General features: G+C 45.0%; 1 protein-coding gene across 1 annotated transcript in view; it reads left to right on the forward strand.

Moving 5' to 3' along the window:
* The window catches only part of LOC103287033 (P2X purinoceptor 7), a 39,819-nt gene that overhangs the window by 1,345 nt on the left and 25,938 nt on the right, over positions 1 to 12,536 (forward strand). The window lies entirely within an intron of this gene.

A 12,536-nucleotide genomic window follows, 5' to 3' on the forward strand; every position in this document is an offset into this window, starting at 1 on the left:
ATTTTTGCATGAACATTTTTCTTGGGTATGTAACTATGAATGAAATTGGTGGATCACTTGGTAACTCTTTCAACCTTTTGCAGAACCACCCAACTGTTTTTCACAGCAGCTGCACCATTTCACATGCCCACCATCAATATTTGTCCCAATTTCTCCACATCCTTGCCTGACACTTGTTATTATCTGTCTTTTTGGATTGCGGGCATCCTAGTGGGATGTAAAGTGGTTATCTCTTTGTGGTTTTGGTTCACATTTTCCTAATGGGTAATGTCCCCTTGCTCTTTGTGATGATGAAGAAGATGATGATGATGATGACAACTCTCGTCTGTACAGGGAGACAGTGTTGTTTACCACCTAAGGGTTAGAGTCACTCAACCTCTCTGAGCCTCAGATTCTGCCTCTGTTCACAGAGTGGTTGTGATAATTAAATAGAAAAGGCATGCAAGCCCTTCTCAATGCCTGGCATAGGGTAGGAGCTCCCCAAATGTCAGCTCTTTTTCAAAAAATCTTTTTTAATCTAATGGGTACCTTCAGAATGCAGTACACCCTCTCCTCTGACTGTCAAAGTAACCATGCCCACACTTGGGGTTTGAGATCTGAAAAGGTGGATTCAAAAATCCTTTACCTCTTTGCGTTTCCTTTTCTGTAAAATGGGGATGATGGTTGTTGTGAGAATTAAATGAGTTAATAAATGCAGAGCTGCTAGAAAAATACCTGGCATATGGCAAGACCTTACTAAGTGTGATTCTTCTTATTAATAGTAACTATTAGGATCGTCATTATTTAATTCATGTGTTTAATATGCAATAAACATTGAATGATAAACACATAAGCTAGAATTCTAAAATAAGACATTACTTAGATAAGATATCATAGGGCTGATGATAAAAAAACATAGTAAACTCCTACAAAGATCATATTTCACCATTCCATGTAACAGATAATGTAACTTTCTGGTATGCTTGGGCCCAGCACGCAGTTTCTTAAAAACAGATCATTGTACATATGAGAAAGATTATTATGAGAACACCTTACAATGATAACTATTTTTCTTCCACATGGTGGACTCTTATTTTACATGCATTTAATTCCCTTAATTTCAGTTACACACGTTCCACCAGAGCATGGAGGGAGGGCACAATTTAAACAGTGCAATGATTCGGTGACTGATGCCCGGAGTAAGGGGGAGATGGATACTTGAGTTGGGGTTCCCTCAGTCAGTCTGCTTCCACGTGCTTCTCACAGAGGGAGCATCTTGCCGTCCTACCTGTGAATCTAAATACACCTTTTCCACTCAACATGCCCCCTGAAATAAGCCAACTCCTTCACATTCGCCTTCCTTTCACTTCCCGCAAAACTGGAAAAACAGCAACTTGTTCCAGGGCAGCAGGCGGACAGCCTGTGGCTATGCATTGTGCACCATGCAAGGGCCTAGCAAAGGCACTTTAATGAGACACTATTATTACCTTAAGCACCAACTTTGGAAGATAACCTCACGTGAAATGCTTCCCCATTGTTTATATTTTAAAATATAAAATTGAAGAAAAATGCTGCCAGCTTTGCTTTTCCCCTCTGTGTTAATGGAAGACTTGCATCTCTCTGAATGGTGTTCCATAGAACACAGCGTGGGCAATGCTGCCTTCAATTGTATTCTGAGGCTGCCAGTTGATGTAACTGCAAGTTGGCCATCTGTGAAATGGGTAGACTCATGGTGCCCTGGGGTTGAGGGATGTTGTATGCATCGAATAGGACTGGCGTGGACCACTGATGGAAGTCCAGACAGGCTCCGGTAAAATTTGGGATATGCAGCAGCAGGTGGTGGGTTCTGGCCATAGGGTTCTGGGTTCAGTGGTTGTACATACTAGGGCCAAAAAGGCAAAGGGCCAGGATAACAAAGTAAGACATGCATCTGTTATTGAAACTGGGGTACAAGACAGGGGCTACAATACTAGAAATAAGACTAGAGGCTGAGTCTGGTTGGCATAGCTCAGTGGTTGACCATCAACCTATGAAGTAGGACAGTGGTCGGCAAACTCATTAGTCCACAGAGCCAAATATCAACAGTACAACGGTTGAAATTTCTTTTGAGAGCCAAATTTTTTAAACTTAAACGATATAGGTAGGTACATTGTTATTAACTTAATTAGGGTACTCCTAAGCTGGCCTTTGCTAAAAACTCAAGGGGCCAAAGAGCCGCATGTGGCTTGTGAGCTGCGGTTTGCCGACCACGAACTAGGAGGTCACAGATTTCCGGTCAGGGCACATGCCTGGGTTGCAGGCTCCATCCCCAATGGGAGGCAGCCGATCAATGATTCTCTCTCATCATTGATGTTTCTATCTCTCCCTCTCCCTTTCTCTCTGAAATCAATTAAAAAAAAAAAAAAAGAGGCTGAGCAGTTTCTCATAGTCCCTCACAACCAAGTTCAGGTCTAGAGTCAAAGGCAGGGCATGCAGCTGCAGGCAGGGTCACGTGGCTTCAGCTCCCAGGGTTGCAGCAGTATGTGGACAGGATGCTGAGTAGGTCTGTGCTAGTCTTATAGTTTGGATGTCTGACAGCAACCTTCCTCAAGTTAGCCAGCAAGTCACACAGGGGGATTTACTGTCATATAACTGGGCAGCGGAAGAGATGGAACTGTCCTCTGACATGGATGGTCATAAAAATTCAAACTGTGTTATCAGAGCAGGTTCTCTCTATGTATCTTGGATCTACTAGGATTTTTGTTTTCTTCTTGAATAGGCTATCTATGTAGGAAGGTGGCACATCTCACATCTTCCCGAAACAAGAGGAACAAACAGGGTTTCTTGATAGCTCTGCCAAGAAAGTCTCAGGAAAGACTCTGATTGGTTGAGCTTGAGTTACATATTCAATCCTAAACCAATCACTGTGGCTAGGGGCATGGTGTCACTTGATTGGCCAACCCTGGGTCATGTGCTCACTCTTGTGGGAAGTAGTAGAGAGAGGGTAACAGCACTGAATGAGCTGGATCTAACCACAGTCAATGGCTTTTCCTTAGGAAAAAAAGAATTCTGTTGCTGGAAGAAATGGGAAAAGAAAGTGGTGGGTAGGGGTGGAGTGGGAGGGATAGTAAAAAAACAAACATCCATTATAAAATCTCAATGGATAATAATGATTTGAACAGTGCAATTATGGGGGAATTCCCATGTTATGGATTCCACTTCTTGATTATATGTCACAGCTTAATTTCCCAGCTTCTCTTGCAGCTAGAACATAGGCATGAGACCCAAGCCCAAGTATAAGAACTATGCAACACTTAAGTACGCAGGGAATAACATCATGTGATGGGCGTGAGCAGAATTCATCTTTAGGAATTTATGGGGGCAGTACCAACCTTGACCTAACCAATGGGGACCATTTCCCTGAACCTCATGCTTTAGAAATCCCGCTGTGGCACTCTGCTGGCTGCAAGCTTCCCCATGAAATAAGAAGCCAGTTTCCTTTTGCTGCTTAAGGGATTACTCCAAACTCAGTGGCATAAAACACCATACACGTAGTAGCTCACAGTTCTGTAGGTTAGTGATTTGGGCAATGACTGGGTTCTCTGCTCTGAGACTCACAAGGTTGAAATCAAACTGTGAGCTGGGTCGAGTTCTCACTTTGGGACTCTGGCGAAAATTTTTACTTCTAATCTCATTCTTATTGGTAAAATTCCAATTCCTTACAGTTACAGGATTGAAAGCTCTGTTTCCTTGCTGGCTGTCATCCAGGGGCCACTCTCAAGATCCTAGAGGTCACCTTCATTCTTTGTGAATGTGGCCTTTTCCAGCTTCAAGCCATGGATGAAACAATTAATTGTTCTCATGCTTCAAGTCTCTGACTTCTCTTCTGAGACCAGCCAAATAAAACACTCTGCTTTTAAAGGGCTCATGGGGTTGAGTCTGGCATACCCAGGCGTTCTTCCTATCTTAAGGTCAGCTGTGTAATAGAACCTAAACATGGAAGCATATCCATCATACTCAAAGCTCAGGGAGTTAGGCAGGGTTCATATACCAGGATACAGAAAACATTGGGGGTCATCTTAGAGGTCTGCCTGCCACAGGGCCAGAATGTGCTCATTCAGAGTTGCACTCCCCCATCCCACCACGCCCTGTGGATGCAGGACTGCAGAAATGGCCCTGAACCTCTTCCCAGATTTATTCTCTTGAGAGAAGACTATAGCATCCATGGGCACGGGCAGGTGTATACAGGTGGAGGGGGTGGAGGGAGGTTGGGCATGGAGGAGATAGGAATACAAATGTAGGGAGAGAGATCATTTAGGAGACTACAGGATAATCCAGGTGAGAGCTGATGGTGACCTGGCCTAAGAAAGTGCCAGTGGTAGAGAAGTAGATGGATCTGAATAACATTAGGAAAATAAAACAATAGAATGTATGAGGGGGAGTGAGGGAAAGGATAAGTTAAGGAGTGTGCCATGTTTCAGGCTTGAGCAACTGATGGGTCGTGGAAGAATTTATTGGGGTAGGCAATATGGGAGAAAAAGCCCATTAGTGGGTGGAAGATGAGTTCAGATCTGAAGGTTTGATGTGTCTATGGGACACACAAATATAGAGGCTCAGTAGGTAGTTTGATATATGAATCTGAAGCTAAAGATACAGATTTCTATGTCACCAGCATATATAGGGTAACCAGAACCATGGAAGTAGCTGCAACTGACCAGCAAGAGAAAATGTGGATGAGAAGGCAAGAAGGCTTAGAACAGATTCCCGAGGAATGCTAACCTTTACGAGATGGGAGCACAGACGTCCTGGTAGAATCTCAGCAGGGTGGTCATAGAGATACAAAGAGAGTCAGGAGAATGGGGATTCCAGGAAGCTGAGGGGAGAAAGGGAAGGAGCTAGTGTGTGATCATTGGTGTCAAATGCTGCTGAGAGTCCCAAAAAGAATAGGTCTGTGGGGCATCTATTGGACTCAGTGAAGATGAAGTTGTTTACTTGGCAAGGGAGGCTTTGGAGGAGTGGTGGGGGCGGGCGCCAGACTGGAGTGGGTGGAGGAATGGATGGAGATGCGGAAATGGATGGGGTGACTCATTTTTTCAAGGGACTGAGAAGAGAGGCATCAAGTGGTGGTAGGAGAAGAATATGTTGTCGAGGGAGGACTCATTTTCAAGATGGGAGATGATGTTGAAATACAGATGGAGAGGAGATGGGAGAGAAGGAGATGATGAGATAAGTGAAAATTGTCATGATCATCAGAGACACCAACTAGCAACCCTAAGGAAAGCTTGCTGTGTTCTGGGGCTGTTCTAATTGTTAGACATTTCTTCTTCACTTCAAGCCCAAATCCATCTCCCTGTAATTTCTCCCCTTTGGTTAGAGTTCTGTCCTGTGGCCTTTCTACTTGACACTCTACAAATGGCTGCACCCTGCTATCATATTTCTCCTCTTCTTCAAAATAGCAGACGGACCCCTCCAGCCCTGTGTCCCCCAACACGGAGCCCAGACCTTTACTGTCTTAGCCAAGCTCCCACACCCACACTCTTGTTTGTCAAGCCCTCTTCAAAGGTGGTGCAGGCACTTTCACTTTGCTAGCGGAAGCATGCAGTGACCCAGCCTGTTGTGGTTTGAGATATAAAATGATAACATCTGCAAATTTATCTTAACGTGTGTGAAATGTGGCTTAGGTGAGAAAAGAGTCTTGTGCAAGTATGTGCCTGGCAATGTGAGAAAGGTGGGTGGAGGGGCAAAGAAGCACAGTGCTCATGAGAATAAACTGAGCCTTGGTGGTGAGACTGAATGCTTCCCCCTGAAGATCAGGAAGTGGATGTGGTCCTTTATACGGTAAAAGGGACTTTGCAGATGTCATGAAGTTCAAGGTCTTGAGATGGGGAGGGTATCCTTGGTTATCTGAGTGACCCCAGTGTAATCACAGGAGTTCTTAAAAGAGAGAGGCAGGAGGGTCAGCGTTAAAGAAAGGAGAGGTGACAATGGGAGTAGGGGCTGGTCTGGCAGGCTGGGAGCCCAGGAGTGCCCACATCCTCTAGAAGCTGGAAGAGGTGAGGAACAGATTTTCTCATGGAGCCTCCAGAAGGAACCAGCCCTGCTGTCACCTTTTTTTAAAAAAAATAAACCTTTATTGTTCATATTATTACAAGTGTTCCTCTTTTTCCCCCCATACCTCCCCTCCACCTGGTTCCCACCCCACCCTCTGCCCTTACACCGCCCCCCCACTGTCCTCATTCATAGGTGTATGATTTTTGTCCAGTCTCTTCCCCCCCACACCCCTTTCGCCCAGAGAATTGTCAGTCCACTCCCTTTCTATGCCCCTGATTCTATTATGTTCACCAGTTTATTCCATTCCTCAGACTTTTTTATTCACTTGATTTTTAGATTCACTTATTGATAGATATGTATTTGTTGTTCATAATTTTTATCTTTACCTTTTTCTTCTTCCTTTTCTTAAAGAATACCTTTCAGCATTTCATATAATACTGGTTTGGTGGTGATGACTCCTTTAGCTTTTTCTTATCTTTATCTGACCTTCAATTCTGAATGATAGCTTTTCTGGGTAGATTAATCTTGATTGTAGGTTCTCTGAATATTTCTTGCCACTCCCGTCGAGCTTCCCCCTGGACCAACAGTTCTTTTGAGACCCAATTTCGATGTCCAGTAGTTCCTTATGTGTACATGTCAGCACTACCCCTCAGCTCTGGATGGTGGACAAATGGTGGTAATGGAGGTCTGACTCCCTCTGGTTTGGTCTCGGCCGATCCCAGGGGCACGGCGTCACCTGGACTAAGGGGCACGTGGCCTCACCCATATCCAAAGGGCGCGTGGTCTCACCCGGGCCTGGGACCCAGCCTCACCCGGATGGATCCAGGGGCGCACGGCCTCACCCGACCCAGGATCTGGCTTCACCCGTACCCAAGGACACTTGGCCTCTCCCAGACCCAGGGGCACGTGGCCTCACCCGGGCCTAGGTGCACGAGGCCTCACCCAGATCCAGGGACACATGGTCTCACCCGGACCCAGGGACGCTTGGCCCTCCCAGACCCAGGGCCACTTGGGCTCACCCGTGGCCTGCATATTTTCTGTTGAGAAATCAGCTGACAGTCATATGGGTGCTCCCTTGTAGGTAATTAACTATTTTTCTCTTGCTGCTTTTAATATTCTCTCTTTGTCTTTTGCTCTTAGCATTTTAATTATGATGTGTCTTGGTGTGGTCCTCTTTGGATTCCTTTTGTTTGCGGTTCGCTGCGCTTCCTGGACTTATAAGTCTATTTCTTTCACCAGGTGGGGGAAGTTTTCGGTCATTATTTCTTCAAATAGGTTTTCAATATTTTGCTCTCTCTCTTCTTCTGGCACCCCCATAATTCTGATGTTGGTATGCTTGAAGTTGTCCCAGAGGCTCCTTACACTATCTTCATATTTTTGGATTCTTTTTGCTTTTTGCTTTTCCGGTTGAGTGTTTTTTGCTTCTTTGTATTTCAAATATTTGACTTGATTCTTGCAATCCTCTAGTCTGCTGTTAGATCTCTGTATAATATTTTTTATTTCAGTCAGTGTATGCTTAATTTCTAGTTGGTCCTTTTTTCATACCCTTGAGGTTCTCGCTAAATTTATCGGCCTTTTCTAGGAAATACTTGAAAAACCTTATAATCGTGGTTTTGAACTCTATATCCAGTTGTTTGCTTTCCTCCATTTCTTTCATTTGTGACCTGTTTCTTTGTCTCTGCATTTTGGCTGCTTCCCTGAGTTGATAGAGTGGCTTTGTGTGCTAGGTGTCCTATAGGACCCAGTGGCTCAGCCTCCCCAGTTACCTGAGGTGGACACTCTTGGTGCACCCCTTTGCGGGCTATGTGCACAGCCTTGTTGTAATTAAGCCTTGATTGTTGTTGGTATCACCGGGAGGAATTGACCTTATGAAATAAGACTTTCAAAAGCCTCTGTGCTCAGCTTGGATGGGGTTAAGTCTCAGGGCGGAGCAAACAACAATGGCTTCCCATCAGCCCTGCCCTAAGAGGCCCCTGGGTCTCAGTGTCCCGCGGTAATAGCTCCAAGCACCTCTGAGAGAAAGCCACCCTCGAGTTCTGCCCACTTCCAGACAGTCCAGTTTCTCCCCGAATGGGTCTGGGTCCCCAGAGTCTTGCCCGGAACTGGAGTTCAGCACAGTCAGGAGCTTTTGTCTCCCTCCTGCTTGAGAAAGCCAGCCGCGTACGCAGTTGCCTGCTCTCTCTCTGCGCTCGTCTCTGTACCTCTGCCTTCCACAGTTCCTCTGAGTCTCAGTGTGCTTTTCTCTTTCCTGACAGTCCAGTTTCACCGTGGTGAGTCTGGGTCCCCAGAGTCTCGCCCAGAACTGGAGTTCAGTGCAGTCAGAAGCTTTTGTCTCCCTCCCACTTGAGAAAGCCAGTCACGCACTCAGTTGTCAGTCCTCTCCGTGTGCGTGTCTCAGTACCTCTGCCTCCTGCAGCTCCTATGAGTCTTAGTGTGCTTTTCTCTTTCCTTCTAGTTGTAGAATTTCCACTCAGCCAGCCTTCCTGTGGTTCTGGATGATGTCCGTTTTGTCTTTTAGTTATAGTTTTGAAATGGTTGTGTGAGGCAGCAGTTTAGGTGTTTACCGATGCCGCCATCTTGGTTTTTCCCTGCTGTCACCTTGATGTGAATAGCAGGACCCCTAGAACTGTAGGGGAATAAATGTGTGTTGTTTTAACCCACTAGGTTCATATTAATTTGCTACAGTAGCAATGAGTAATTAATACAATCAGTATTTAACTGGCTTTGAGGGTGCAGGCTCTCCACCACTATCTTCTTAGTGCATCTCTTGCTGCTCTTGGCTGTTTGCCAAGGCGAGTGGACTAGGGAAGGACATAGTCTGATTCTTCTCTGGGGATTTTATGCATAAGAAGCAAAGTCTGTGGGGCTAGCATCTCCACGAGGCACAGAAGGCACACAGCTGGTTTCGGGGTAGGCATGGGTTAACCAGTTGAAAAGCAGTTCACTTTCAGGTCAATTTATAGTAACCTTTGCTCAGTGAGCCCAGACACTGTGAGCAAGAGCCGGCTTGGCTGAGAGGCACTTCTTCCTCCACTGTGTTCTGAGGTCTCTCTCCATGCCAGCACGGTGCCAATTCCCCCAGATATGCCAGTCTGTGCAAGTTGTCAAAGTCCTTCATATTCAGAGCCTGTGGATCGGTATTCTGAAGAACCTCATTATAACGGGGATCCTCATCTACATGTGGTGAGTCAGGTGCAGAGTGCAAGCCTGGGGGCTTCTGGGGCTGACCTTTTTCTCCATCCCCCCGTCACTTTCACCCCTGTTTCCCCTGTCCTTTCAGCCAGGCTTCTCTCCTGTCAGCCCTCTCCACCTTCCAGACTCTCCGCTCTCTTCTCCCCCATTATCTCTACCTACCCATCAGACATGACCTAGCTAAGTCCCAGCCCCTTCCTGCCCCTTTTGCTTCAGGGACTTGTGGTTTGCAGGCTTCAGAAGATCAGAATTGTTGCTGCCCACAGCCTAAAGGTCACAGGGAGCAAGAAGCCAGGCAGTTAGCTCCTCATTCAGAGGCTAAACCCACGGTCCCTGAGAGGTGCATGGCTTGTCTGAGTCACCAAGTGAGTTGGGAGAGAGCTGCTGGGACAGTCGTTAGTATGTTCTTCCCATCGGGCAGGGCACTGCAAACTCTTTTTTCCCCTGTGATGTGGCTCTGAAGCATTTGAATTCTTAAAATGATACATTTGTTATTATACAGAGATAAGTCTTCTGATGTACAGGGGCCTGGATTCCACTGAGGCTGCTGTAGAACACACTGTCCATTCTGGATTGGACATGAGAGACCATAACTGAGCTTCCCAAATGGTGGGCCAGACTGACCCAGGGTTATTCTGGGGAAATGGTGCAATAGCCAATGGGGGAAAACACAGCACAGACCACATTCATGTTGTGAAAAGAGGCAGCAATGTACTGTTGAACAGTGTTATCTATAGTGTTATCTATTTGTCCGTGGAATGACATTAACTAGTTCCGTCTCTTGGACGCCAGTTGGGTCTCAATTCTGGATCTCTTGCCACCCCTCTTTCTTAATGAGCTTTTTTTTAAAAAAAAAATGAATGTAATAGAAATACTAAAACATATTAAGAAGAATATAATAAACACTCATACGACACCATCCCACTTAGGAAAAGAACATTACTAGTCCAGGTTTAGCTCCCTGCAGACCCAGCCTATATCTGTTCTCTTTCCTCTCCCCTTGTAAACATCATCCTGAATTTTGTGCTTGGACATATGTTGTAGAAATATAAAAACAACCATAGAATTGTTGTTTTTATATTTTTACAACATATGTCCATAACTATAAAAAGGTTTCTCTTGAGGTGAAATTCTATACCATAAAATCAATCTTTTCCTTTTTTTTTTAATCCTCATGGATATTTTTCCATTAATTTTTAGGGAGAGTAGAAGAGTGAAGGAAAGACAGAGGGAAACATCGATGTGAGAGAAATGCATCGATTGGTTGCTTCCTGCATGAGCCCCTACCAGGGCCTGGGCCAGGGAGGAGCCTGCAACCAAGGTACATGCCTTTGACTGGAATCGAACCTGGGACCCTTTGGTCCACAGGCTGACGTTCTATCCACTGAGCCAAAACAGCTAGGGCAAAACCAATCATTTTTTTTAAAAATATTTTTTATTGATTTTTTACAGAGAGGAAGGGAGAGAGATAGAGAGCCAGAAACATCGATGAGAGAGAAACATTGATCAGCTGCCTCCTGCACAGATGTGCCCGCAACCAAGGTACATGCCCTTGACCGGAATCGAACCCGGGACCCCTCAGTCCGCAGGCCGACGCTCTATCCACTGAGCCAAACCGGTTTCGGCCAAAACCAATCATTTTAACATGAGCAAGTTAGTGGCATTTGGTACATTCACAAGGTTGTGCAACCACCACCTCTGTCTAGTTCCAGAACATTTTCATCACCTAAATGAAGCCCTATGCCCATTCGGCAGTTAATTCCCATTTCTCCCTGCTCCCAGCCCCTAGCAACCATCAATCTACTACTCTCTGTCTCTATGAATTTTCCTATTCTGGATCTTTCATATCAACAGGATCAATAATATGTGATCTTTTGTGTCTGGCTTCTTTCACTTAGCACAGTGTTTTTGAGGTTCATCCACAGGGTAGCATGTTTCAGTACTTTATTCCATTTTATGGCTGAATAATATATGGGTAGATCACATTTTGTTTTCTCCATTCATCTACTGTTGAACCTTTGGGGTGTTGTCTCCTTTTGGCTATCATGAATAGTGCTGCTATGAATACATATAGACAGGTATTTGAGTATATAATGATGGTTTGGATTTCTTTAAACCTTATATCATAATGTGGAATGCTTTGGTTGCTCAACATTGTTATTTTTGTATTGATACAATTAGCTCGCCATCATTCTCATTGCTGTAGAGCAGGGATGGGGAACCTTTTTTTGTCCGGGACCATTTAGATATTTATAACATCATTCGAAGGCCATACAAAATTATCAACTTAAAAATTAGCCTGCTATATTTGGTCAAACATTTAATTAACTCACTTTTAATGCCCTGAAAGGGCCAGACCAAATGATTTATTGGGCCTTATACACCCCTTGGCCAACGTTCCCCACCCCTGCTTTAGAGCATCCCATTGTGTGAATCCAACAATTTATTTACCCATTCAATGTTCAAGGATATTTAGGTTATCTCTGGTTTTCCCTCGTACAAAGAATGCTGCTGTAAACATCTTGTACATTCCTCCTTAGGCACATGTATGAGGGTGTCTCCAGGGCATATACCTCGAATGGAACTGCTGGGTCATGAAATCCACGTCTTCAGGTGGACGTCATATTGGCAAATATGCATTATCTTTTCATGCAATTCCCAGGGATTCTCAAACCTGGCTGTGTATCAAAATCAGCAGGGCGACTTTTAAAAGGTATATAGGTACCTCGATAACTCTCCAGACCAATAGAACCATAGTTTCCAGGGCTGGCCCTGGGAGCTACAATTTTGAAAGCTCCCTGATTGAGAACAGCTGGGAACAGCCCAGGTTGAGAACAGCTGGGACCATGTCTTGGCCCACTCTGTCTTGGCTTCCAAGGTTAGCTCCCAGTGGGTAGCCGTTGGCTTAGACTTCCCAATATTCTTCAGATATTAGGGGCTGGGCAGAAGGAAGAGATCAAATAAATACATGCTGAATGAATAAAGAAAGCATTTAGGATAAACTATTATTTTGGGCAATGGGAGGCAGGAAAAACATGTGGAGATGAAATCTACCATTTTTAATAATCAATTCCACTTCTCCTCTTTAGTTTCCCCACCATTGTAATTTACATTCATGTTCTAAATAGGGTATTAACAGCTAATGAACTGACCCGAAAGGCAGGAAACCGGAGGCAGAGCTCATAAGGCATAAACAAGAATAGCATGTGGTTAAAAGGTCTGGCTCTGGGCTACGTGGTAGACCAGTCAAGAACCTCAGTTCTGCCACTGCCTATCTGTGGGCAAGTTCCTTCACCTCTCTTATCATCATTCTCTCATCTACAGAGGGCGATGAT

Source organism: Eptesicus fuscus, chromosome 23 (genome assembly GCF_027574615.1).
Source record: "Eptesicus fuscus isolate TK198812 chromosome 23, DD_ASM_mEF_20220401, whole genome shotgun sequence".
Lineage (NCBI taxonomy): Eukaryota > Metazoa > Chordata > Mammalia > Chiroptera > Vespertilionidae > Eptesicus > Eptesicus fuscus.